The following is a 26087-nucleotide window of genomic DNA, read 5'->3' as shown; positions in this document are numbered from 1 at the left end:
GTCAGAACACATGTACAATGGGTAAACCACCCCCCGGACCGGCCAACCCTACACCTCGCGAGATGAGCCCGGTTCAGCCAACGGCTCATCTGTATCGGGTTGCGGTCGCGGACCCCGATGTAGGTGTATGCAACCGCCGACGGATGGTTATTTAAATCGAGCCATGCTAGCCTGAGTTCTCATCGCTGGTACGTCCAGCAAAGGGGGTGCGGATCCTCCTGGAGCCCCAGACACCGTTGGAAGATGGCTCGACGGCCCCGACACCTCTTGAAGAAAAGGATCCTCCCGCGGGGCAGGGTTCGGTGATGGCGGCTCCATGTTCCCCTGCACCCCTTGTCCCGGACTGACTGGCGAAGTCAGTCCCTCTAGGCACCCGGACCCTGCAGGCGGAATAGCAGAACTGTCCTGAGGAAGGACATCAGGTGATGCGCGCTTCAGCTCATTGGACTTACCGGACCCCCGGCCCTCATGGATTGGGGATGAAGAGCTAACGTGCAGTGGAACAAAACGTTTCAGTCGTGACAGGTACACAAATCAGCGACGACGACCATATTGGATCCGCACACACTGTGGACTCTGCACCTCCACCACCTCTACAGATCCCTGCCATGGCTTGTTCAGTTTGGGCAAGGTGCCCAGTGGGACATGAGGGCAATGGAGCCAAGCCCTGTCTCCCTTCGCCCTGTCTCTCTTCGCCCATACCCTTGTGGGCCGGCGAGGCCTGACCAGACGTTCGTTGGCCGTGTGTCGCAAGGCCGAGTTTCCCCGGGATGCCTCCCTAGCCTCCTCCAAACACTGTAGGACCATGCGCATAGGGTTCGAAATCCGAGTACATTTTCCCAGGGGCTTCAGTTGTACGTCGATTGGCGGGTCACGCTCCCTCCCATACATTAAAAAGAATGGGGAAAACCCCATAGAAGCGTGCGGGGCAGAACTGTATGCCGCGAGGATGCTCGGAACGTGCAAATCCCAATCAGACTGGGTTGCGTTAACACGTTGACACAACATGGACGACAGGGTCCTGTGTAACCTCTCGACCATGCCATCTGTCTGGGGGTGATAAGGTGATGCACGTACCTTCTTGATACCCAAATGATTGCACACTTCCTGCAGTAGTTTCGAGGAAAAATATTTTCCTTGGTCCATCAAGAGACGTTCCGGGGTGCCTTTATCTAGCACATAGCCATGAAGGAACGCGGTAGTGATGGCCTCCGCCAATTGGTTCGGTAACGGCCAAGCCATAGTCCAACGCGACAAATACTCCATCCATACCTATAAATATTTATTTCCCCTTGGGGTGGTGGGAAACGGACCGAGGACATCGAGTGCGACGAGTTCATTCACCAGAGAAACGCATATAGATTTTAGCGGCGGATGATCAGTTCTCGGTGGAGATTTCCGGTGCGCGCAATCCATGCACCCTTGCAGCACATTATAAACATCATCAGCCATGCCCGGCCAGAAGAACTGCAGTTTCAGGGTAGCCAACGTTTTCCGGACACCTAGGTGCATCAGCCGCTCGTGCTCTGCCCTTATGACCTTTCCCTGTAACGCTGGGATTCCTCATCCCATTTCATTAACAACCCCCCATCTAAGGTGACGATGCAACCCCTTGACCCTTACCCCGACCTCCAGCCTTACTGATACGGTGCCACAGCTTAAGCAGCGAAGCAATCTCCATCTGGAGTTGGTCCCATTCCTCCTGCGTGAGACCAGCGTTCTATCACGCACATAACTTGTGTCCTGTGGCAACCCATTATCGGAAGCTGCCATGGCCTGCAGGACTTGACCCCCCCCCCGGGGTTTGCAGCGACCCGCTCCCGAAAAGCATGCACAAGCGTTGTGAGGCGGCAACCTAGAGAGTCCGTTTGCGTTGTTATGACAGACGCCCTTCCTATACGAGATTATAAAGGTATAGTCTTGCAAGATCTTTAGCCATCAAGTTGTCTGGATGGTTGTTCTACGCGCAATGCATACTGGAGGACTGTGTGGTCCGACTGCACCTCAAACGCCCTCCCATAGAGGTACGGATGATACATTTGGACGAAGTAGACGATGGCCAATAATTCTCGCCATGTCACGCAGTACCGCTGTTCCACAGGGGACAGTACCCGAATCCCATAGGCCACGACCCTCTCCACTTCGTCCACCACCTGGGACAGTACAGCGCCAATTACTGTGTTGCTGGCGTCCATGTCGAGGAGAAAGGGCCGCGAGAAGTCTGGATAACAGAGGGGAGGTGCATTGACCAACCCCTTCTACAGGGCAGTAAAAGCAGCTTCCTCCTCCATCCCGCAGTGAAATTTCCGGCTTTTGGCGGTAAGGACATGCAACGGTTTTGCGATAGTGGCAAAGCCGGGCACAAATCGATGGTAATAGGAGGAAAACCCGACAAAGCTTCGCACTTCACCCACCATCTTGGGGGTTGGCCATGTACGCACACACAACGTTTTGTCGGGGTCCGTCGCTATTCACTTACAATGTGACCCAAATATTTGACTGAGCGCTGTAGGAAATTACATTTTTTGGGCTTAAATTTCAAGTTAGCTGCCCGCATCTTAAGAAAGACAGCCCTCAACCGTTGCAGGTGTTCCTCAAACATACGTCAAAAGACAATGACGTCATCGAGATAAATGAGACACGAGTCCCACTGGAGTCCCACCAAAACCAATTCCATAAGCCGCTGAAAAGTAGCAGGGCTGGAGTGGAGCCCCATGGGGAGCCAATTGAACTCAAACAACCCCTGGGAGGTACGGAATGCCATCTTAGGTTTTGAGCTTTCGTCTAGGGGCAACTGCCAAAAGCCGGAAAGCAAATCAAGGGTTGAAAACAACCGTGCCCCCGACAGAGCATCCAAGGCATCATCCATCCATGGGAGTGGGTAAGCGTTGGCAACCGAGACCTTGTTCAACCTCCGGAAATCCACACAGAAACGTAAAGAGTCATCCTGTTTTTTTACAAGGACAATCGGCGCGCCCCATGGACTAGTGGAAGGCGCGATAATATCTGTTGCAAGCATGTCCCCGACCGACTGGCGAACATGCTCTTTCTCCATTGGGCTCAGCCTATACGAGTTCATCCGGATGGGGGCCGCATTGCCCGTCTCAATATGATGGTACCCCAAGGGCGTGCGGCCAATGTCGTATTTAGATTTACTGAAGATGTCCGAGAATTTAAGAAGGAGAGCACGTAATACAGACCTCTGATCCTCGGACAGATCAGGGCTCTCGTCGCACAGAGCGTCCACCCACGCATCATCGCAGCTCTCCCTCTGCTCCGCAGCTGCGACTAACCTTGCGGAGATCAATCCCACGGCCTGTTCATCTGTTGGCGAAGCATGAGCCAGAACCGTGCCCGCCTGCATGACTGTGGGTCCCAGACCCGTGTTCAAAATTTGAATAAAGGGTAGCTGTTTTGAAGTTTTTGTGACTGCAGGGATCCATACTTTTTGGTTCTTTCAGTAAAATCACGTAGGTATAAAATAAAATAAATCAAATCACGACGTTTCGATTGCAACACAAGCAATCATCATCAGGTTGGAAAACCACAGCAAGAATTTTTTTTGCTGAAGTGGGAGAGAGTTGTTGTGGTAAGAGGTTATACAGGCAAGAAAGGGGGGGAGAGGGAGGGGTGGGGGTGTGGGGTTTTCCCACCTGATGATTGCTTGTATTGCAATCGAAACGTCGTGATATAATTTATTTTATTTTATACCTATGTAATGCGGGCGCGGGCGACCTCCAGGATGTGACGTCACGGAGAGGTGGAGTTAGGTGACGTGGGAGCAAGGTTAAGGTTCTTAAGAGATGAGACCGGAAGAGGAGGGGAGAGAGAGTGAGACCGGACCAGAGTAAGGCCACGTTGGGCGAAGCCGAGAAGGGTGGCACGGGCGGCCAGCGGTGGCCAGCTAAGGGAGCAGCCAGCGGAGCTGCGAGAGAAGACAGCAGTGGGGCTGCTGGAGAGAAGGCGGTCGAGGAGCTGCAGTCAACACAGCCGGCGAGGCTGTGTGTGGGAGAGGCTACGAGAGCGACGAGAGGAGAGAGAGGCTGCGAGAGCGACGAGAGGAGAAACTGCAGAGAGAGCAGCCAGTGGGGGCTGCGTGAGGGTAACAGCCAGCAAGGCTACGAGAACAACGGGAGACCAACAGAGGAACTGTTGGCGTGACGGGGTTAACATCAGTATCAGTGTCGGTATAGAAGTCTTATAGAAGGACAGCCGTGTGGGTTACGAGGAAGAACCGAATAAAGGACACCAAGCCAGACTTCGTGGTCGAGTCCTTTATTACATTGGTGTCGGAAGTGCAACGGCATGTCGAAACAAGTGAGAAAGAAAAATGTTCCAGCGCCAGCATCGGCTTCTTCGTCCGAAGACGAAGACTTCCCTCCAAACATGGATCCTGCCGGGGTGGTGGAGGAGAGCCCTGCTGAAACGAGTGCGGGGACGGGGGTTGAAGATGTAGCCGCAGTGTCAGGGCCGCCGACAACATCAGACGCTGATCTGCGATGGCTGCAGGTGGCGGAGCAACTGGAGACTCTCAAGGACGTCCTGGGCCAATTGTGTCATCTCGTCACCCCAAGGACGGCGACGGAGAGAGCGGAGAGTGCTCCACAGGCCGCCACGGTATCTTCACTCCCGGCGCCATCGGCCACGCGGCAGGAGGCCGCCATCTTGCGCGTTCCGCGGCGGGAAACCGCCATCTTGACCACGCCGTGGTTCGACGCCATTTTGAATTTGCCACCGGAGGAGCCATCGGCGGAGGGCGGAGTTAAGCGAAGTCGGAGTCGCCATCTCACCACGGTCAAAGAATTCGCCATTGGGGGCGACTGGAGTGCTTTCGCCTGCAGATTTTTGGCGGCGGTCCGTTCTGCGAGATGGACCGATGCTGAGGCCTTAGAAGTGTTGCCGACTCTTCTGGACGATGAATCTGTTCGTTTTTTTCGCTCCATTAAGGCCGAGAAGAAGAGGACATTATACGGAGTTTTTCAAGAAATGGCCGACGCCTACGAGCCACCTGACGACGCGCATCGGCGATTCGCTCAACGGCAACGAGCGCCCGAGGAGTCGCCCGTGGCGTACAGGGGTGCGGTGCTTGATTTGGCTATGGCCGCGTATCCAGATACAACACCTGACCTGCTCGAGCCTCTCATCTTGGGCAAGATGCTCGAGCTGTCGCGGGATCTTGGGATTCCCATGCCGGTGTGCGGGCATGAGAAGCTCACCTCCCGGGCGGCGGCGAAATGTCTGGATGCACAATTCAACCTACGACGGTGGAAACAAGTCGCGGCGTGGACAGGGGGGCCCGTCGCAGAGGGTGGCGCTCTGGGTTGGGACCCTACGAAGTCGGTATACGTGCCGGATGGGGGGGGCCCTCAGGAGCTGACGGCCACCTCGGGGCCATGGTCAAGCCGTGGTGGACCGGCCTCTCGTGCTGCACCACCGATACGAGGCCGGCGCGATGCAAGGCCTGTGCTTCGGCGCAACGACGCCGATTGTTTCCGCTGCGGACGGAGGGGCCACTACGCGAAGGACTGCTGGGCCCGCATCCCGGGTCCGCCGCAACAGGAGGCCTCATCACCGGCCAAGCCGACCAAGGAACCACCGAACCAGGCAAGTCGGCATGCACCAGACACCCGGCAAGGCTTTACACCTCACCCATCACCTTCGTTGTGCGGTCCTAGTGTTGTTGTTAAAGAGAGACCTTCGACGGGGCCTTGTCGCTCTGTGACGCAGTGGCGCAAATTGGCACGGAGGGTTGTCGCGGCCGCTACGGGTTCGTCCACCGTGCCGGGGTCTATACAAGGGGTGGACGTGCGCATTTTGGTCGATTCCGGGGCGTCCGCGACTATTATTTCGGATGTCATTTTTCATCTGTTAGGCATCCCACCCGGGGCCGTGCGTCCGGTTTACGGGTCGTGCGTCGCTGCGAACGGGGGTAGTATGGGCATCGTGGGCCAGGTGGACGCTAAAATATCTATCGGGGATGTGTCGGCCTCGGGCGTTGTGTTGATTTCAAGATCCTTGGCAGTTCCTTGTTTATTGGGCACTGATTTCCTGGCTAAGATGCCTATTTTGATCAAAATTAATGAGAATTGTATTGAACTGCCGGGTGGCCGTCAAATTTCGTTTCTGCCATCGCCCTGGGGGCGACCTGCTTCGGCCGTACAAGTGCAGGCGCTATCCGTGGCATCTGTTGACATTCCACCTGGTTCACAGATGCTTATTCCCCTGCGGTATCGGAAGCCCCTGCCTAGTCAGCTAGGAGCGGTTGGGATCTTGTTGTCACCTTCAGCCTCGATAACGGCCGGGTTGGCGCTGGTTGGGGCACAGACCATCGTCCGGCCAGATCAATTACCGTTTTTGCAGGTGCTCAATGCGGGTACTGAAAATGTTTGCGTCCCGGCCAGCACGGTTGTGGCACATGCCACCACGGCATTTACGGCTCACGATTGTTCGCATAGCCAGGAAGTGGTTGCTGGTGTTTCCGAGCCTGTGGCTTCGGATGATCGCTGGATTGCTAGCTTATGTGACGGAAATTCTTCCCTGTCTGTGGATCAACGGGGTGCGCTTCACAAATTGTTATTGACGTATTCGGATGTGTTCAGCTCCAATGATTTGGATTTGGGACGCACCTCGTTGCTTCACCATCATATTGATACAGGCGACGCTGCCCCTATTCGGTTGAATTCCCACCAAATGAGTCCCGCCGAGCGAGAACACGTTCGGGGGGCAGTGGAAGACATGTTGGCTGCGGATATTATATCGCCATCAAACAGCCCATGGGGCGCGCCTGTGGTTTTGGTTAAGAAAAAGAATGGCAAATTGCGATTCTGTGTTGACTTTCGAAAATTGAATAAGATATCGGTGGCAGATGCGTATCCCCTGCCGCGTATGGACGACTCCCTCGACGCATTGTCGGGGGCTAAGTTCTTCTCTACACTGGACCTCTCTTCGGGATTTTGGCAGCTTCCCCTTGACGAGCCCTCACGGGAGAAGACCGCATTCCGTACGCCGCAGGGGTTATTTCAATTTAACTGCCTTCCGATGGGGCTGAATGCGGCCTCTGCCACATTTCAAAGGCTCATGGAGCTCGTTTTGACGGGGTTGCAGTGGGAGACATGTCTCATATATTTGGACGATATTATCGTCTTCAGCCGCACATTTGATGAACATTTAAGGCGGCTGGAGACGGTGTTCGCGAGGATGCGCTCCGCGAACTTGAAATTTAAACCAAAGAAATGTCACCTACTGCAACGGTCCGTCCGTTATTTGGGGCACATCGTGAGTGCTGAGGGGGTGTCTACGGACCCGGAAAAAACGGCGTGCGTCCGAGATTGGCCAACTCCGGCCACCGTGGGGGATGTACGTCGCTTTCTGGGATTTGCCTCGTATTATCGAAGATTTGTACCGAATTTTGCGACCATCGCGAGGCCCTTGCACCTCCTTACGGGTAAGGGACGTAAGTTTGCGTGGGGACCGCCAGAAGAGGCGGCCTTTCAGAGTCTGCGTAATCTGTTGGCTACAGCCCCAACATTGGATTATCCGGATTTCGATCAACCGTTCATTCTTGATACGGACGCGAGTGACACAGGTATTGGCGCGGTGTTATCTCAGTCTAAAGGGGGTGTAGAGCGCGTCGTTGCGTATGGTAGCCGGGTCTTGTCGCCCGCGGAAACCCGCTACTGTGTCACTCGCAGGGAACTCCTAGCCGTTGTTTTTTTCCTACGTCAGTTTCGACCGTACCTGTACGGCCGTTCCTTTATCGTACGTACGGATCATGCGGCCTTGCAATATGCCCTTAAAATGGATCAACCTTCCGGCCAGCTGTCGCGTTGGTTGGACACGCTACAGGAATTTTCATTTCAAATTCACCATCGCAAAGGGGTGCGCCATGCGAACGCAGACGCACTTTCCAGATTGCCGCAGCGCTCCCCTTGCAAATGTGCGTCGGGGACGCATAGATGTACGCCCAGCCTATCCCCCCCTCAGCCGCTGGTGTTGGCTGTTGAGGAGTCGGATGCTCCTGTGGAACCGGGGCCTGACTGATGGGGTTTTGAATCTGCCACGGTCTGTTTGGATAAGGGAGCAGATGATGGATGAGTCGTTAGTGTCCTTGCGGAAGCGATCTAAAGTGGAGATTGGGGGTCCGGTTACGGAGGGTGCGCCGGAAACCGCGATCCGAGATGGTCTGCTCATGTGGAGGGAAGGTCTCCAGGAGCGCTGGCGTCTGGTGGTGCCTGCGTCCCTGCGATACGAGTTGATTAGAACTCTCCATTGTGACACGCTATTACATCTGGGTGTGCAGAAGACCTTGTTGACGTTGCAACGTCATTATTTTTGGCACGGCATGGCGACGGATGTCGTGGGGCACGTCCGCGCGTGCCCTGACTGTGCCCGGCGTAAGCCACCTAAACATCCTTATGTGCCGCCCTTACAGTCAATTCAGGTGTCTCGGGTTAATGAATTGGTGGCACTGGACATTTTGGGACCTTTCCCACCATCGGCGAGGGGTAATAAATATTTGCTGGTCGGGGTTGAGTACCTCTCCCGTTGGCCGATGGCCTGGCCATTGCCCGACCAATCGGCCACGGCCATTACCGACGCCTTTTTGTTCGGATACGTTATGGACAAGGGTGCGCCGGAGAGACTCCTCACGGACCAGGGCTGAAATTTCTCGTCTAAATTATTGGCGGAAGTGTGTGCGGGCCTAGGGACTAAGAAGGTCCGGACATCCCCATACCATCCGCAAACGGAAGGTATGGTTGAGCAGCTAAACCGGACATTGTCTGCCATGCTGTGCCATACGGTGAGTGAGCAACAATCGGATTGGGACCTGCACATCCCGGGGGTGCTTTCGGCGTACAGGATGACTCCTCATGCGGCTACGGGTTATTCGCCGTTTTACCTTATGTATGGTCGGGAAAACGTGCCGCCGATGGATGTGCAGATGGGAACCGGTGTAAGGGGACCTTGTAAACCACTTCCTGACTACATTCGGGACACTGTTCGCCGGGTCTCGGAGGCGCGGGAGAATGCCCGTGTGGCTACGGCCAAAGCTCAAGCCCGGAATGAGAGGTATGCACGGCGTTCCAAGGGGGAATGCCCCTGGAAGGTTGGGGACCTGGCCTGGCTCCATTGCCCGCAGGTGCGGCCGGGTACCTCTCCCAAATTTCACAAACCTTGGCAAGGGCCCGTCCGCCTCATTGAGGTTCCTAACCCTCAGTCGGCGCGTGTTCAGATTGGTTCTCGCCGCTGGTTTGTTCACACGTCGCGCTTGAAACCGTATGTTGCTCCCCTACATGATGCTTCATCTTCCAATGTTGCCTTGCCGGGGTCTGTTGCTGCCGACTCTCCCCCGCCTGCGTCCATTGATCTTGCTAGAGCGCCTGTCATACCTGTTCCAGGCAGGCCGGCCTTGACACCAGAGGGGACGAGGCGCCCTGCTCGGAGGGTGCCTGCCAGATCTGCGGGAACTTCGAGCCCTGCAGCCCTTCCGACCCCGCTCAGACACATCCGCGGGACACGCCCGAGACTGATCCTTCAGGGACACGGGACGTTGGTGGACTTCCAACAGCGACAGGGGGATTTCACCCTGTCGCTCCTCAAACTCCATCACGTTCCCGTTCCGCGGGTGGGCCGCCGACCGTCCGGGACGGGCCGGCGACCCGCACACGTTCTAAATCCCTTGTGTTTCATTGATTGTTACGTTGCATTATTGCTCTTACTGTGTATTTATTGCCTGCTTCTGCTACGTTACTTGATTATTATGTTGTGTTGATTGTTCCTACTGTTATATTGCATGCTTGGTGTCCTTTGGTGTGTCAGGGTCGGTTTCGCCCGCATTACTGTTGGTGTTGTTCAGCCGAGGTCGGCTGGGTTTTTCTCCACGGGGGAGGGTGGTGTAATGCGGGCGCGGGCGACCTCCCGGATGTGACGTCACGGAGAGGTGGAGTTAGGTGACGTGGGAGCAAGGTTAAGGTTCTTAAGAGATGAGACCGGAAGAGGAGGGGAGAGAGAGTGGGACCGGACCAGAGTAAGGCCACGTTGGGCGAAGCCGAGAAGGGTGGCACGGGCGGCCAGCGGTGGCCAGCTAAGGGAGCAGCCAGCGGAGCTGCGAGAGAAGACAGCAGTGGGGCTGCTGGAGAGAAGGCGGTCAAGGAGCTGCAGTGAACACAGCCGGCGAGGCTGTGTGTGGGAGAGGCTACGAGAGCGACGAGAGGAGAGAGAGGCTGCGAGAGCGACGAGAGGAGAAACTGCAGAGAGAGCAGCCAGTGGGGGCTGCGTGAGGGTAACAGCCAGCAAGGCTACGAGAACAACGGGAGACCAACAGAGGAACTGTTGGCGTGACGGGGTTAACAGCAGTATCAGTGTCGGTATAGAATTCTTATAGAAGGACAGCCGTGTGGGTTACGAGGAAGAACCGAATAAAGGACACCAAGCCAGACTTCGTGGTCGAGTCTTTTATTACACCTACATGACTTTACCGAAAGAACAAAAACGTATGAAAGGGATGCTGGTCGTCCCTGACGATCGTCAGAGCCCTCACCAACATCAGGCGTTGACTGACTTTGTTGGCTGGTGTTAAAAAAAACACCGCCCTGAGTGGCGTTCCAATCAAGTTGCATCCTGAGACGCAAGTGCACAGCATTTACGCTCCAGGAGGGATCGAAAACGTCTCCCGCACGAAGGCCAGAATAACAGTGTTAGCCTTCACCTGCCGAGTCGGCCCCAGAAAATCCGTACCTAACAGGCAAGGTACGGCCAGCGATTTTGAAACTAGTACCGTGCCGGATAATTGAATGTCAGCAATGGTCACAGTCGCCGTTATTTGCCCCTTTATGCCGAACGATCTGCCGTTGGCCACGCAACATGGTACCTCGACTAGACGGAGGATAGCCAATTTAGGCGGCTAGCAATAAAAAATTATTTCGGATATGATAGTGGCGGATGTCCCCGTATCAATTAACATCCACACCTCCATGCCCTGCACGGTGCCATTGATAGCCGATGAGGCCGCGGCCACGGACACAATACGTTGGCCTAACACTGACCATTGACCGGGTCGTCATGGCCACCTGTCCATACCCCAACCTTACATTCCGCATTTGAAGCATACGGCGGGGGACAATCCCGTTCCAGAGTAGGCCTTCGTCCACGGATCCCGGTCATCCCTTGATCCCCTCCCATTCCTCCTCCAACTGCTGGCGTCGAGTGACGCGAAGGCCAGAGATGACTCGACCTCGTCGGTGGCCATCTCTTCCTCGGCGGGAGCCACGTGGAGGCATCTCGCGACCTTAAATGATGTCAAGTCGTCGTCATCGGAGGCTGGCAGCACAACGTTGAGATCCCGGGCTAGGCCAAGCATGCGATCCAACACCAGAGCGTCCAAGCCGTCCTTGTTCATCTTCGGATACACAGCCTGGGCCAAGGAAATGAGCGAGCTCCGAAAAACCAGAGGTGTCTCCGCCTTCTCACGTTGCCTCATAGCATACTTATGGTGCGTGCTGGAAGGCGGATCAAAAATCCCCGCCATCTGCGTAAGAGCTTGTTGTAGCGTCGCCCAATCTTCCACTGAGATGGAGAAAAATGCCCCCAAGGCGGCGTCATCTATGGCCGTAGGAAGAGCCTGTAACGCCTCCCTGTCTGTCCATCTTACAAGTTGCTGTGAAGCGGTGGCTGAAAGCCACCCAGTCGCCCCCAGCAGTATAGAATTATTTAACCAAGGGAAGACGTTTCTTCAGACCAGGCCCCTCCATGAGAAGTTTTGGCGCGGCGCCTGAAATGACAGCAACGCCTTCCCGCGTGCCGCTCAAAATGGCGGCCGCCTGCGCGGGCAGACTTTCCAACGTGCTTCTTGCATGCGGCATGTGGTAATGGCGGACTCTTCGGCCCTCGGCTCCGATCCTCTAGCTCGATCAGCCTACTCCCCCAGCTCCAACTCCGCAACGAACACCGCTGCTGCGGAGAGTAAGTCAGCCAGCCATTGACCACGCACCCATCTGTCTCTTCCCGTTGCAGGCGGCATTGCGAGGTCGTGGTCCAGGCGCTGCTCCGCAGGCCCCAACCCCTCTCGGTCCACACTAGGGGCCGCTTCTCCCGAAGCCATCTGTGGGATCACCTTCTCTTCGTCTTCCTCCTCCGAGGAAGTCCTGGTAGGTTGACATCATCTAGTAAGCATTTTCACCCTAGTTTAACCAGTAGTTTCACTTCTGACACCAGATGTAGTGTGTAGGACAAGGCACAAGCAGAGATCTGGAGGCACCACAATTTATTATAACTTCTAGACTAGAGATAACACAACACTAGAACACAACACTTGGGGGAATTACGCTAGACCCCTTGGAAGGGGTCCCCTTATCGCTCAACCCCCGATAGCCGATTCCCCGGCTCCCCGCGCCGCCTCACCGATCGCTTCCCGCGCTAGACTGAGTCCTCCGCTCCGCCCCAGTTCCTCTTCCCTCCCCGAGCCTGGCCTTGTGCCACCCCGGCCACACCTCCTGCTCGGTCTCTTGAAAGGAACAGGAGCCAGCGTCACATGTCCTCGGGCCCCTACATATGGGCCCCCTTAACTCTCCTGAGCCGGCACATCCCCTCTCTCTCTTCCCGGATGGGGCCCCGCCAAGCAGGGCCCGCTTCCCTCAACGTCTCCGTGGGTACGTGCCTTGACTCACAAAAAACTGTGGGTACTTACAGCATACACCCTGTAGAGATGCTACTTATGTCCCTACACATACAGTAAAGCTATCGTGAAATGATCAACTTACATTGATATATAAATGCCGAGAGAAGAAACAAAGTTTCTGTAAGGGTGAGTTTAATTTAGGTTAATAAAAAAGTAGCTTGCCAATTTCTCCATTTAAAGTATCAGTAATTAAACCACAGCTATATTTTAAAAAGGGAATGACGTTAGTGCTTTAGTGCTTCATCTTAAATACGACAATAGCAATAAACTGCTAATGAAGCACGTCTTACATTGGATATTGTGAAACACTTATTTTTGTTTCTCCATCAAAATCAAATTAACATAATCTTTTTAGATTTGTGTTGCTTATGAGACAACTGTTGAACAGGAATATTACATTGGCATGTTTGCAACTTGCTCACAGTTTTACAGTCGCATACCTGTCAACCTATACGGTTTACCTGTATTCTTGAACAGGGAAATTGAGTTTTCAGGTCCATATGGCATACAGCCATTTCAATATATTTGTTTTATATTTGTTTGTGTTTCTCCCTTGCGATGGGACTTTGTAGGATTAACGTTGAGATTTATAAGGGCACGGGGTGTCCAATAACATCTGAATTGGTCTGTAATAAGAAAGGGCACTGATAAGGGGTTGACAGATATACAGTCGTCATATTCATGTGGGTGATCATGAAATACAATTAAGTGCCTGAGTTTGAGTCCTGGCTCAAACTGAATTGTCAATAAGGAGACGAATTTAGGAATGGGCACGTTGCAACAGCTGCACAAGACCAGGGACATCGGAAATTCGTTTTTTGCACTCCCCTGGGGGCTTATTTACAGACATGTGCCAAGTGAAACATATTTCAACCCTGCGGCAGCTTGTGCTTGTAGTTGATGTGGTTTTGTCTATACATGTGAGAGCTCATGACATTGGAAGAGGGACGGTAGTTTCGTTTGCCAGAGTGACCTGGTCGTGCAAAGACTCATCCATATCAGGTTTCACAGTAGGGTCCGTATCATGTTTCACAGTATGCTGCTAATCTGGAGCATTTAATTGTTTTATTTAAGGATGAACAGTTATGCATGTGACTTGCATTACTTTTATTTGTGAATGTTCTGTAATTAGATTGGGCGCTTGGCAATGGAGTGCATGGGAACCTCCAATAGACTCTCTGATCAGGATGATCAACGTCCAATTTATACAAATTTCATTCAATATCAATAGCCAAGCTAATCATTATCACTCTTACTATTGTAATAAAGGACTCTTTCACTGTGTCTGTCTCCGTTTTCCTTTATTTGGGTTCTTAAAACTTCGCCCCGCACGGCCCTCGCTCAGAGCCTTCTCCACCTCCCGCTCGGCAGCCCTTCTGCTGCCGTCGCTCACGTAGCCTTTTCTCCTGGCTCCCGATGCAGCTCCGCTGCTGGCTTTCCTCTCAGCCTCTCCGCCCTTATGCAGTCTCTCAGCTGCTCTCTCTGCAGCCCCACCACTGCTCTCCGTCTCCCCTGTGCCCGGACACCGCTGGCCAACGGTGCCGAGTCCCGTCCTGTGGTGATCACGCCACTTTCCACTCCCTGCCCTGCGTGGCCTCCTCCCGTCTTTATTCTTACACTCTCCTCCCGTCTCTTCCGGTTCCCGCCCTTAAGAGCTTTCCCTTCTCCCCCACGTGACCTAACTCCTCCCCCCGTTACATCATATCCGCGAGGCCGTTTACGCCCGCATTACACCACCCTCCCCCATGGAGAAAATTCCAGCCATCCTCGGCTGAACAACAACAAGTAATGCGAGCGACCACCAACTATCAGACATGAACGGACAACGGAGCATACAATAAATATACCAATAATAACAAGAACAAGAACAACATTAATCAACGAAAAGTAAGGGACTTCGACCGCGTGCGGGTCGCCGGCCCGTCCCGGACGAGCGGCGGCCCCCCTGCAGACCGAGAACGTGACGGGGTTTTAGGAGCAACAGGATCAAAACTGCCTGTCGCTATTGGAGGCCCGCCAACGCCACGGTCCCGTTTCCCCGAAGTACCAGAGTCCGGGGTGTCCGGCAATCGTGTCTGTGGCGGGGTCGGAAGGGCGGCGGGGCCCGGTGTCCCTGCAGCCATGGTAGGCCCACCCAGAGCAGAGTCCCCTGTCTCCTGCGGTGTCACGGCCGGTTTGTCTGTTAAAGGCACGACAGGCGCTCTTGCAGGGTCAACAGGCACAGGCAAGGGTGCGTCGGCAGCAACAGACACCGGCAAGGAAACATCAGGAGATGACACATCCGTTCGAGGGGCCACGTATGGTTTCAAGCAAGACGTATGGACTTACCAGCGCCGAGATCCGAACCGAACGTGTGCGGACTGCGGGTTGGGAACCTCGATGAGCCTAACAGGCTCTTGCCATGGTTTATGTAATTTAGGGGAGGTCCCTGGCCACACCTGCGGGCAATGCAGCCAGGCCATGTCCCCCACCTTCCAGGGGCATTTCCCCTTTGAGCGTCGAGCACACCGTTCGTTCCGGGCCTGGGCTTTGGCCGTAGCCATGCGGGCGCCCTCCCGCACCTCAGTGACGCGGCAAATGGTGTCCTGAATGTAATCAGGAAGAGGCTTAGTAGGTCCCCTCACTCCTATTCCCAACTGCACATCCATCGGCGGCACGTTTTCGCGACCGAACATAAGAAAAAACGGCGAATATCTTGTAGACGCGTGAGGCATCATCCGGTATGCTGAGAGTACCCCAGGGATATGCAAATCCCAATCCGCTTGTTTTTCATTAACCGTGTGACACAGCATGACGGACAGAGTCCGATTCCGCCGTTCAACCAAGCCACCCGTCTGCGGGTGGTAGGGAGATGTCCGGATCTTTTTAGTTCCCAGAGCTGCGCACATCTCCCCCAACAACTTTGAAGAAAAATTTCGGCCCTGATCCGTGAGGAGCCTCTCCGGTGCCCCCTTGTCCATAACGTACCCGAATAGAAAGGCGTCCGTAATGGACGCCGCTGACTGGTCCGGGCAAGGGCCAGGCCATCGGCCAGCGGGAGAGGTACTCCACCTCAACTAGCAAGTATTTATTCCCCTTAGCGGATGGCAGGAAGGGTCCCAAAATATCCAACGCCACCAACTCGTTAACCCGAGACACTTGTATAGACTGTATTGGCGGCACATATGGGTGTTTAGGCGGCTTCCGCCGGGCACATTCGGGACACGCGCGAATGTGCCCGACGACATCCGTCGTCATGCCGTGCCAAAAGTAATCTCGCTGCAACGTCAATAGGGTCTTCTGCACCCCCAGATGTAACAGCGTGTTGCAATGCAGAGTCCTAATCAATTTGTACCGCAAAGACGCCGGTACAACAAGACGCCAGCGTTCCTGTAACCCCTCCCTCCACATCAGCAGTCCATCACGGAGAGCGGTTCCCGGCGTTCCTCCGGAACCTGGTCCCCCACTCCCCTTCGCAGCCCGACTTCGCAGGGTCCCCAATGAGTCATCCAGCATTTGTTCACGAATCCATACAGCCCGTGGAAGGTTCAAAATCCCATCGGCCGGTCCCGGCCACACTGGAGCCTCAAGCACCTCGACCGCCAATGCAACAAGCCGAGGGGGCTGCTGGATCGGCGTACACCTATGCGTCCCCGACGCGCACGCGCAAGGGGATCGCTGCGGCAACCTAGAGAGCGCGTCCGCATTCGCGTGACGCACCCCCTTCCGATGTTGAATTTAGAAGGAAAACTCCTGCAGCATGTCCAACCATCGCGCCAACTGGCCAGATGGTTGGTCCACCTTCAGGGCATATTGCAAAGCCACATGATCCGTGCGCACAATAAACGAACGGCCGTAGAGATACGGTCGAAATTGGCGGAGAAAATAGACAATAGCCAAAAGTTCCTGGCGAGTGACGCAGTAGCGGGTTTCGGCGGGGGACAGAACCCAGCTACCATACGCCACCACGCGTTCCACACCGCCTTTGGACTGTGACAGCACGGCCCCAATGCCCGTGTCACTCGCGTCTGTATTCAGAATGAAGGGGTGATAAAAATCGGGATAGTCCAATGTCGGCGCCGTAGCCAACCGATCGCACAGGCCTTTAAACGCCGCCTCCTCCGGTGGTCCCCAATCAAATTTCCGTCCTTTACCCGTAAGGAGGTGCAGAGGCCTCGCGATCGTTGCAAAATTGGGAACAAATCTACGATAATATGAGGCAAACCCCAAAAAACGACGCACATCCCCCACCGTGGCCGGGGTTGGCCAGTCACGGACGCACGCCGTCTTGTCTGGATCCGTGGCAACCCTGTCCGCACTGACTATATGTCCCAAATAGCGCACGGACCGTTGCAGTAGGTGACATTTCTTAGGTTTAAATTTCAGATTGGCGGAGCGCATCCTGGCGAACACCCCCTCCAACCTCAGTAAATGTTCGTCAAATGTGCGGCTGAAGACGATAATATCGTCTAAATATATCAGACATGTCTCCCACTGCAACCCCGTCAATACCAGTTCCATCAACCTCTGAAATGTGGCGGGGGCGGCATTCAAGCCCATCGGAAGACAATTAAATTGAAATAACCCCTGCGGCGTACGGAAAGCAGTCTTTTCCCGCGAGGACTCATCGAGGGGAAGCTGCCAGAATCCCGAAGAGAGATCCAGCGTCGAAAATAACTTTGCCCCCGACAAGGCATCGAGGGAATCGTCCATACGCGGCAGGGGGTACGCATTTGCCACGGGCACTTTATTTAATTTCCGAAAATCAACGCAAAATCGCAATTTTCCGTCTTTTTTTTAACCAAGACTACAGGCGCGCCCCATGGGCTGTTAGATGGAGATATTATGTCCGCAGCCAACATGTCATCCACTGCTCCTCGAACATGATCTCGCTCCGCCAGGCTCATCCGATGCGAGTTCAACCGAATGGGAGCAGCGTCCCCTGTGTCAATATGATGGGAAAGCAGGGAGGTGCGTCCCAAGTCCAGATCGTCGGAGCTAAACACATGGGAATAACTCAACAATAGTGCGCGAAGCGCGGAACGTTGTTCCCCGGAAAGGGAAGAAGTTTCCCCGCACAATTCGGCGATCCAGCGATCATCTGGGGCCGCAGGGCCCGAAACACCGGCAACCATCTCCCGGCGGCCCAAATGGTCCTGGGCCGTAAACGCCGTAGTGGCATGTGCCACAACCGTTCCAGCCGGCATGCAAACATTTTCCGTACTCCCATTAAGCACCTGCAAAAATGGCTGCTGGTCCGGCCGGATAATAGTCTGCGCCCCGACGAGCGCCGATCCGCCCGTTATGGTAGTGGACGGCGATAACAAAACCCCAGTTGCTCCCTCCCGACCAGGCACAGGTTTCTGATATCGCAAGGAGATACCTCGGACAGCGCCTGCACCTGGCAGACCGGAGCAGGTCGCCCCCAGGGCGATGGCAGAAATGTCATTTTTCGACAGTTTGGATTAACTCTAATTAGAATGGGCATTTTGGCCATAAAATCAGTTCCCAACAAACACGGAACCACAAGGGACCTCGAGATTAACACAATTCCCGAGGCCGACACTCCCCCGATAGATATATTGGCGTCCACCTGGCCCACAATGCCCATACTTCCCCCGTTCGCCGCAACGCAGGAATCGTAAACCGGACGCACGGCCTCCGGTGGGATGCCCAACAGATGGAAAATTACATCAGATATAATGGTCGCGGATGCACCGGAGTCCACTAAAATGCGCACGTCAACCCCCTGTATAGAACCCGGTACAGTGGACGAACCAGTAGCGGCCGCGACAACCCGCCGTGCCAATTTACGCCACTGCGTTACCGAGCGACATGGCCCAGTCGATGGCCTCCCGTTGTTAACAACACCCGGATCGCGTGGCAATGGTGATGAATGAAGTGTCAAGCCTTGCTGGGTGTCTGGTGCGCACTGACTTGCCCGTCCAGGAGGGTCCTTCCGCGGCACGTCTGCTGTCGAGGCCTCCTGCTGGGGCGGTCCTGGGATATGGGCACAGCAGTCCCTGGCGTAATGGCCCTTGCGACCGCAGCGGAAGCACTCGATGTCGTTACGCCGCACTGCAGTCCCCCCATCCCGACGCTCCCACGTCGGCGGCGCAGATCACGGCCCCGGTCCACCGCGGGCCGACCACTGTGCAGAGGCGGCTGTCCGCTCCTGCGGGCCCCCCCCCCCCGTCAGGAACGTACACAGCCTTCTTGGAATCCCAACCCACGGCACCTCCTTCGATGATGGCCCCCCCCGTCCACGCTGTGACTTGCTTCCAGCGGCGTAGATTAAACTGGGCATCCAGACACTTTGCGGCCGCCCGGGATGTCAGCTTTTCATGGCCACACACCGGCATAGCGATCACCAAATCCCTGGACAGCTCGAGCATCTTGCCCAAAATCAGGGGTTCGAGTAGGTCAGGCTCCGTCTCCGGGTATGCGGCCATGGCTAACTCCAAGACAGCACCCCTGTATGCCACCGGCGACTCTTCGGGTGCCCGCTGGCGTTGAATGAATCGGCGGTGAGCATCATCCGGTGGCTCGTACGCATCCGCCATCTCGTCAAAAACTCCTCTCAGTGTCTTTTTTTTCTCGGCCTTGACGGAACGGAAGAATCGCACCGACTCGTCGTCGAGAAGAGTTGGCAGTACTTCCAGGGCCTCTGCGTCAGTCCACCTGGTGGAGCGCACCGCCGCCAAAAATCTGCAGGCGAAAGCACTCCAGTCGCCACCGATGGAGAATTCCTTAACAGTTGTCAAGTGACGGCTGCGACTCCTTGCTGCGCCATCCTCCGCAGGCGACTCGTCGCGTGGCATATTCAAGATGGCGTCGCACCGCAACGTGTCAAAGATGGCGGCCCCCCGCCACGGAGGGCGCAAGATGGCGGCTTCCCGCTGTTCTTCCCCTGCCACGCCCAAGATGGCGTCTTCGTGCCGTGTGGCAGAGGGCGCTGGCAGCGCAGGCAAGGCCGCGGCTTGCCGATCACCCCCAGGCCTCCCCGATGCCGTCGCTGGCGTGACGAGGTCGCACAGTTGCGCCAGTACGGTCTTCAAGGTCTCCAGCTGCGCCACCATCTGCCTCCATCGTAAGTCAGCGTCCTCCGGCGCGGACGGGTCCACCGACGCGGTGACATCTTGAACTCCCGGACCAGCACTTGTTCCCGCTCGGATTTCCTCCTCCATCGCAGGCAGGTCCACTGCCTGAGGAAGGTCGTCGTCGTCGGATGATGTAGCAGACGATGGTGCAGGAATATTCTTTCTTGTGAGCTGTTTTGACATGCCGTTTCACTTCTGACACCAGTGTAATAAAGGACTCTTTCACTGTGTCTGTCTCCGTTGTCCTTTATTTGGGTTCTTACAACTTCGCCCCGCACGGCCCTCGCTCAGAGCCTTCTCCACCTCCCGCTCGGCAGCCCTTCTGCTGCCGTCGCTCACGTAGCCTTTTCTCCTGGCTCCCGATGCAGCTCCGCTGCTGGCTTTCCTCTCAGCCTCTCCGCCCTTATGCAGTCTCTCGGCTGCTCTCTCTGCAGCCCCACCGCTGCTATCCGTCACCCCCGTGCACGGACACTGCTGGCCAACGGTGCCGAGTCCCGTCCTGTGGTGATCACGCCACTTTCCACTCCCTGCCCTGCGTGGCCTCCTCCCATCTTTATTCTTACACTCTCCTCCCGTCTCTTCCGGTTCCCGCCCTTAAGAGCTTTCCCTTCTCCCCCACGTGACCTAACTCCTCCCCACGTTACGTCATATCCGCGAGGCCGTTTACGCCCGCATTACACTATGAACACATATACATTGTTCATGAAGGCCATTGGAAGCAAATTAATGCAAATTTTAGTGGCCAACTAACTGTCTGAATAGGCGGGTTTTAGAAAAGGTTTTATCTACCATCAACTACATACATATTAATCAAGTTTCTGGAAAATAATAATGTATTTCAAATATTATTGTACCTAACCTTTGTAGACCATGATAATGCATTCAACTCAATGCATATTGATGTAGTCAGCTCTTGCATACCGAGGCATATAGGATGTCCACCGAGGATATGGAGTGATGAAATCTGTTTGTGTGCGGGCACTAGGTGGATTGTTCCACTGCAGAATATTGAGAGATGTCGACAGTATTAGAAATACTTCATCCAGCAGGAGAATTATCATGGCTGATGATGTTTACGAGTACATTAGTAGTAGACATTACCGTGAATAGAGATCCCATATACTGGTCCAAACCAGAAGTATGTGGAATTTCAACCCCAGCTAAGGGTTGCCGATGGAATGAGCACTGGCCCATATGCAAATTGTAGGGTGACTGATTTTTTTTCATTATTTAGCAACATTGCTGCTAAAGGTCTCACTATCAATTCAAACAATTTCATCAATATGCATTGCCAACACGTTTAACATTTTAACATCGAACGTTAGATTAATGGTTAAACAATCACCACTTAGAGCCTTCTGTCAAATAATCAATGATAACCCCAATCTCATTGTCTGTAGCTATGGCATACTAATTGAGCATCTGGCAGAACCTGTCTGAAAATTCTGCCAGTGAGCCAAATGTCAAACCTTCTCCAGGGAACATTGATGGGTGCAGTTTTTTTTTGCTTTCCCGTCTTACAAAATCAAAGTAATTTGAGGCCAGACTTAAGGTGCTTTCACTGTCACCTTGAACTCTGCTAAAGGAGATTCATTCATCAATGCTGTTGGCTGCATGGCCTCAAAGGCATTGCTCTCTCCTCTGAGGTTTCGTGGTTCAAATCCCACTGCAGCATCCACATATACACATTGTACACCTTTATATGGAGGGGAAGAGTGGGTTAGCTCTACTGGGATCCAACAAAACTTTGTTCTCTGGCTGAATACATTGAAGGGGATGGGGTTTGTATGACCCAAATCATTGGTGGGGCTCAACACATGCCAATGTCTTAACTTGGTCCCATTGGCTATTGCTCCATTACTAAAACAGAGTGGCCAAGTGGAGGGTACAGACAACCACCACATACGTTGCTTGCTGTGGTAATTTCTCATGACAAATAATCCATGGATGTTTGTCAGTGCAAAAATTAAACCGTGGTTAAAAGTTGCATCTCAACAGTGGCACATCCATCCATGGGAGGGGGGGGGGGATATATAAATGTGTCATTTTCGTATTCATGTACTGCCCTATTTAAAAAGTTTTAAATGTTGGGTTTCCCCCCCTTTTTGGGAAGTTGCTAGATCTGCCTCTTTGTCTGAACCTCATGCAACTTTAATGTAAATTTTATTGTAATTTCGCTGAATGCAAAGTTGAAAATAAGTTTCAATGAAACTTAAAATAAATAAATAAATATAAATTTCCTTGTTTACACATTTGAAGACTGCAATGCATGCATGTGGTATTTTGAATCCACTAGTACCTTAATTAGCATAAGCACTGTTATGAAACATACGAGCACCAGCGATATCTATGTGAAGGCTACACTGTGTGCTCGCTATCTGTATCGTACATTATCATGTATCATGGTTTTTGTTCATTATATATATTCCACTAGCCTGGAAAAGTCTCCAAGATGAGGAAAACAAGTAACCATAATGTAGTTTTTGAGCTCAGTAGTTGACATATATATAATTCGCTTAATTTGTCATTGCCACGACTGGGCAGGCTCAGAGATAACAGTTTGTGTATATAAATATAAGGATGATTACTGATTCTAAACCTGAGCTTTACGCCTTCTATAAATAGGGTACCTTCTATATGTCTACATATATGCCAATGTCTTAACTTGGTCCCATTGGCTATGTCTACATATAGAAGGTACCCTATATCTGCTCCTCGGTACCATACAACGGAGGGGCACTTGTAAAATGGATTTAGTGAAGTGAGCAATCATAGTCCTAATCAAATATAGAGATGCAGTCCTGAAATTTATTTTCTCACAACACGGCTATATGAAAGGGCATGTTATAGATTGCGCTCAAGGGAACTCCTCCAGTGGGTACTTGGCCTACTCTTGGAAGAGGTGGAAGTTCCCACACTTACCTTGCCAATCGACTATCCTGCTCGCTGGGTAGAGGTGGAGGAGGGGAGCGGGGGGATTTAAGAAACGCAACCCCATCGTTCCAATTGCTGTACCAGGCTATAAAAGTCAACTGGAGACCTGTAAATTGCACATCCGGTGTGCTAACCATTACTCAAAAGCGGCAGCAGCAACCAACTTGAAAGCGTGGAGCAGTCATTTAACGTGGCCTCAAAGTGAACCTAGCCTGGTACAAGCAGCGTTGTGATGTCACCGCCATGTCGTGGCAAACGGCAGTTGTTGTTACAACAGTGATTCAAGTGTACTACTTTTTCAAAATAAACAGCAAAAAACAAGCATCATAGTTCTCATTTAACAATAAAAACAACTGAAATTCTCCAAAAAGCTTGTTCGCCGAAAAATAGATATTTGTTATTGCTTGTTTACAATTAATTTATACTGTCCATTTATTTGCATAACATTACGTAGTTTAAAGCAGGACACATTTTCACGAACTGCATGACACATTTTCATGTACTGTAGATAAGTGTTGTATTGAAAACAACCGTGTCTACAATTACAGTACCTGCACTAGTTACAAACATGGTATGACATCCCTATATTGAGAAATAATTGGCAAAACATAATACACCTTATACAGAACATTACCAACGTATTTCACATTGTAGATGCCAAGCTAAGTGGGTGTCTATTTCCTTCACAAGTGGAAAATTAAAGAGTGGCGCTATTTATGAATGTGAACGTGGCAAGTGAGAGCCGTTCATGACGGAACCGACCACTGCACCACGATACAAGAGGTATGACAAAGACAAAGATTCCACAAATAACCCTTTACAGATTGAGGCTGCGTCGACCTAGGGGAGGCCCAGAACTAGTTCAGATAACACTGGTCAGCAACAATTTTTTTTCTAGCCTGGACTTTTGCAGCTGTTTTCGAATAATTTCAGGGTGCTGATTCCAAATCTGATCTCAGATTTGCTCTATCACATCTCATTTTTATGCTATCGGCATATCCCATTTTCATTGATTTTACCCGAAATTAACTCTGTCACTTATGATTGCAAGTTGTTGCGAGTCAGTGACTGCTTTAGTGTTAAATATGGTGCTGTATTTTTAGGATAGTGTGTTTATAATATCATTTTATGTAGATATTCACATTTATTTAATATTTTTCTTCTGCAGGGCGTGATCTAACAATGGATACAACATCCCGAAAGAAGGAAATGCAGTAATGACCCAGATATCTTCTGCTACATCTGTGGCAGCTTCACTTTGCAGGATCAAAGGCGCAACATCAATACCTTTGTCAAGAAGGTTTATCTTGCCTACTTTAAAGTACGACTTGGAGACCAAGACAAAAATTGGGCTCCTCACAAAGTGTGTAAAACCTGTGTTGAAACTATGCAATCATGGTCTAAAGGAAAGAATGCTAAGCATTAAGTTTGGTGTGCCAATGGTTTGGAAAGAACCTACAAACCATTTGGATAACTGCTACTTCTGCCTTGTCAATGTAAAAGGTTTCAATAAGAAAAACAAACAACACTTACAATACTCAGATATCCCATCTGCCAGACGACCAGTTGAGCACTGTGAGGAAATACCTGTGCCTGTATTTACTGAGCTACCAGAGATTGATGTTGAATCCCTCAGTTTACCTGCTTCTACAGATGATGATGCTCAGATCGAATATACGCCATCTGATGCAGATTGTGATAACATTTCTCTGTTTAGTCAGCCTGAATTGAATGATCTTGTAAGAGATTTGTATTTACCAAAGCAGTCTGCTGAATTGTTGGCTTCCAGGCTGCAAGAGAAAGGACTACTCAGATCTGGCACTAGTGTCTCCTTTTATCGTAACAGAGAAGCAGCACTGCGAAAGTACTTCCATTCAGATGGTCAACTTGTTTATTGTAATGATGTTGAAGGGCTTCTTCTCAATATGAGACTGCCCGCATATGATTCAAGTGAATGGAGACTTTTTATTGACAGTAGTAAAAGGAGTTTGAAATGTGTGTTACGTCAGAAATATATATGGTTCAATCCCAATAGGACACTCTGTAAAAATGAATGAAGAGTATGCCAACATCAAGATTGTTCTGGATAGATTGGAATACCATGTTCATGGATGGCTAATTTGTGTTGATTTGAAAATGGTTAATTTTCTGCTGGGTCAGCAAGGAGGTCACACCAAATACCCTTGTTTCCTGTGCTACTGGGACAGTAGGGCTACATTAGAACACTGGGTTAAAAAGAACTGGCCACCAAGAATCAGTTTGACGCCCGGTGACAAGAACATCAAGAATAAGCCTCTGGTTGATAGGGATAAAATTGTATTTCCCCCACTGCACATAAAACTTGGGTTAATAAAGCAATTTGTAAAAGCTCTTGATCACACTGGAGACTGCTTCAGCTATATATGTTCAACCTTTTCAAGTCTTAGTGCCGAGAAGAAAAAGGCAGGAATATTTGATGGCCCTCAAATAAGAACACTCATCAGGGATCCACACTTTGTTACAACAATGACTGCGGGCAGAGGCTAGAGCTTGGAATGCATTATCTGATGTGGTGCGGAATTTCCTTGGGAACAGGAAAGTGGACAACTATCGAGAGATTGTGGAGGAGCTGCTCTTGAGTTTCCAAGCACTTGGATGTAGAATGAGCATCAAGGTTCACTACTTACATAGTCACTTGGCCCAGTTTCCAGAGAACATGGGTCACGTGAGCGAAGAGCAAGGTGAACGCTTTCATCAAGATATTAAAGTTATGGAAGAACGTTACCAAGGCCGATGGGACTCAAACATGATGGCAGATTACTGCTGGTCCTTGATGAGAGACATTCCACAAGCTGTACATCGGAGATCGTCAAAGAAGAGGTCGTTTATGCAGATGTAACATCACTATTGTGAATGACCTTTTTGTACATATTTTTCTTATATTCACAATTCAATTCTTACATGGTAATATGCATTCACTCACATTGATATGCAGTCACTCTCACAACTTTGTGCTACGGATCATTAAATGTTTGTTTCATTATTATTGTATATTGTATTTTATCTTATTATTGTATGGATGTATGTTTAGATATTCGTATATGAGCATAAATTTGCTGTTTTTATTGAAAATGCAATATTTGATATCTCAAAAACCTGATGTGATAGACAAAAACTGATGCCAGATTTGGAATCAGCACCCCGAAATTACTTTAAACCCGTTGACCAGTGTAATCGTCACTTGATGTTGGCCGCGATCGGGAATTGAATCAAGAGGTATGGACAAGAGGTATGGATGCTGTAAAACAAGCAACTCCTAATGCCATCGAATGGATTACCAAACTCAACATGCACTCATAATGTTTTGCCAGGAGCTCTTCAATTGCCATACAAAAGGAAGACAAGTGTGTGCCTCTGTT

The sequence above is a fragment of the Lethenteron reissneri genome, chromosome 13 (assembly GCF_015708825.2).
Source record: "Lethenteron reissneri isolate LAM-NWPU_2019-01 chromosome 13, ASM1570882v1, whole genome shotgun sequence".
In the NCBI taxonomy this organism is placed as follows: Eukaryota; Metazoa; Chordata; class Hyperoartia; order Petromyzontiformes; family Petromyzontidae; genus Lethenteron; species Lethenteron reissneri.
The sequence above is the reverse complement of the archived record's forward strand: the minus strand, read 5'-3'. Positions refer to the sequence as shown.